The following is a 3,239-nucleotide window of genomic DNA, read 5'->3' as shown; positions in this document are numbered from 1 at the left end:
CATGCCAGATTGTCACATCTAGACAGCTTGGGGAATGCCATATTCCAGCCCAGACTTCAGCCTTTGACAGAATGACCTACCCAAAGAGTTTGTATTTGTTCAACGCTTTTTAAACATCTAAGATCTGCAAGGACTGTATGACTGTTATTCCTGAATAATGACTGCACTGCATGACTCAAATTAGTGGTTACACAAATAAGGGGAAGCAGAGGGACACGCAGTTTTAAGGAGCTGACACAGAGGATCAGAGCACTGACAGCAGGGACAGCATCTCCCTTCAGAGCAGGGCTGATCCAACCACCCGATTTCCTCTGCTCTCAATGCAAGGATTGCAACATCAACACCTAAAATCAGTTGCAAAAGCCGTCACTGACCAAGTAGTCACACCAATTAGAAACACCCAGCACTTGTTTCCCTTACCCTCATCTCAGGACCTGCCGTGCAGTAGCGTTAAGTGACTTGGTTCACAGCAAAGGCTAGATTGCCTAAGCTGCACCACCACAACTGAGTGAAACAATCTTTTTTTCTCTCTCTCAACTGTTCTAGCTTAGTAGGTGAGATGGATTTAAAACAAACAAAAAAACACCAAAACCCATGGGTACTGAATTTAAACTAGACACCCACAATTACATTTTCAGTAGCTAAGTTATAAAAGAAGAAAGATAAAAATAAAATTTCAGAAGTGTGAAGGTTGTCACTGGAATATTTTTATCTAAAGTGAGTCATAAAGCCTGAGAAGGATTTTTTTCTTCCTAATAATGCTGCAAAAACTTAAAAAAAAAAATCAACACAAAACCACCACCCCACACCAAAACAAAAGCTACACCAAGCCAAATCAAGATACTGGTTACTGCAGCATGTCAGAAGCAACAGGTTCTTCTTACACAGACACAGAGAGGCATCTTATTAGAAAGGAGTAAACAAAACCCACCCCTCTTAACCCAGAACAGGAAAGTTGCAGGGACTGGAGAAGCCTGTAGGCATTTGACAGTACCAGAAAAGGTCATTATAGCAGCTTTCCTATCCAAAGGCTGAAGCCAAAGGACTAAGAAAGCACATTCTTGAAGAGCAGAAAGGGGTACATGAAGTCCAAAGACAGCCTGGAATAACAGAAAAAGAAAAGTGGGGGAGAGGAGGGGACAGAGACCTTCCACTTGTTGACCAAGACTGCAATTCAGAGTTTAACATCACTGTAGCGCACGTCTCCATGCATCTGCTATATAAGTTGGCAGAAATGATTCGCTATGAGAACAATAGCAATTCTGCATGTACGCAATAAGTCCAAGGTAAAACTCCTTATTTATGCCATGCTGGCCTTACACAGATCTCCCCCAAAAGAAACCCACCCCTTCCTGTCTACATGGAATAGATCTCAAAAACATTCTCCTCTGACAAAGCTTTTCGTTTTGTGTGAAAGTTTAATATTCTTAAGTCCATAATGACAACAGTATAAAGAATTCAGATTAAAGGGTTTTTTTGGTTTTGTTTTTTTTTTTTTAAACACAAGTTCAGAGTGTACAGTCAAAGAAAACTCTGCCATCAACTCAATAGGGACAGAAGCATGTTAAGGGTTGATTAAAGTGCAATTTAGTAGCAATCCTAAGACATCCATTTCTTTTCCTGCAGCTGTTACCCATGCTTTCAACAGCACTGGTACCACTCCACTCTGAAATAAGGTTCTGCCCGAGTGCCAGATCTCTGCGACTTAAAGAGTCCTTTGCTGGTATTTTCATCGCAGTAAAACTGTAAGAGCCATAAGCAAGTCAGTGAGATTGAGATGGCTTGTGGCACCATCATGGGAAGAATGAATCATATGCCTTGGAAATATAAATGTTTATGATCACTGCTTCTATTCTGCACATATATTCTTGAAACACACAACTTTTATGTTGTTATATAATCCCATAAATTTAGACGGTGCATTACAAACACAATATGCAGTCGTAGCTATAAATAGCAGAGCAGTGGGACAGAACTTTCAACTATTTCTTGTTTTCTATGCACCACAAATGAGATATATGGCACAAGTTAAGGAACTAGAGGAAAGAAAATACAGTTATTAGGCAACAAAAAATGCCATGTGAGTCTCTGTATTTTAGAAGTCTAGCCTTCCATTCCACCATCTACCAAAGAACAAAAAACTGAAACCAGTCCCTGAGATTTAACTCCAACATTTAGCCATGACTAAAAGACAAAGAACAGAAATGTTCTGAAGTGGAGGTTTTGATAAGAGATTATTTTCATGGCATGTTTTCAGTGTCAATGTGACAAACTAACACCTGCCCTTGACAAGAAGGATTCTGACAAACAAATGCACAATGCAATGAAAAGACTAAACTTGTTTCTAAACCTTAGTTGATGCTTTTTTAGTGCTCACAACACTATGGATGTACGCACAAATCTATGAAAAAAAAAAAATCACTGGTGCTGTAGAAGCATCGTAATGAGGCACCAAGGAAGACATTCTTCCAGAAGGCCAACTAATAAATTCCCAATGCATATTAAAAAGGGACAAACCAATAACTATTGGTAAGACTTTCTAAACTTTGATAATATTCTTAATACTAAGAGTTTGCTTCAAGAGTTAGATTTGTCAGGCAATGACTATAATAGCAGTTAAGGCCTAAGGCTTAATATTGGGTACCTGAGGTCAACCAGCAACCTAGCACTGATGCAAGCAGGTATCAGTTATTGTATCTTCATTTATTATTTTTTTTTTAAAAGGCTTCTTGCATCAGTCTGCACCCTCATTTCCATTTCTCTGCTTAATTAACAAATCAGTTCAGAGAGGAGGAGACTCCTGGTGCAAGCAGTACTTTTAGAGCCAGGTCAGTTACATCTTCCATTTCATTTCTTCATTTTATACTGGATATATTACATTTATATTGGATATATTATATCAAATAACAGCTGGGGAAAGAATATGCACTGAATTACCATTTCAAAAGTACACTGAAATACTTCTGGACACTCAGATACTCCCAGACACACCAGACCATGATTTCACATGAGGAATATCCATCCTACCACAACACTACTTGGCTCTGGTGATGGACTGACACACATCTTCTAACAGGGTAAAACACTCAGAGCTCTGAAGTTCGAAGTGAGGGTCCGTACCTACTCTGGGGAAGGTCATACTCTGTGCCACTGCTGCCTTTCTGCCATGGGGAAACGCAATTACTCACACAGACGCTGTTTTCACAAAGAAATGGCCACCTCGGGCAGAACAGATCAGA

This window comes from Gavia stellata, chromosome 1 (assembly GCF_030936135.1).
Source record: "Gavia stellata isolate bGavSte3 chromosome 1, bGavSte3.hap2, whole genome shotgun sequence".
NCBI classification, from domain to species: Eukaryota; Metazoa; Chordata; class Aves; order Gaviiformes; family Gaviidae; genus Gavia; species Gavia stellata.
The sequence above is the reverse complement of the archived record's forward strand: the minus strand, read 5'-3'. Positions refer to the sequence as shown.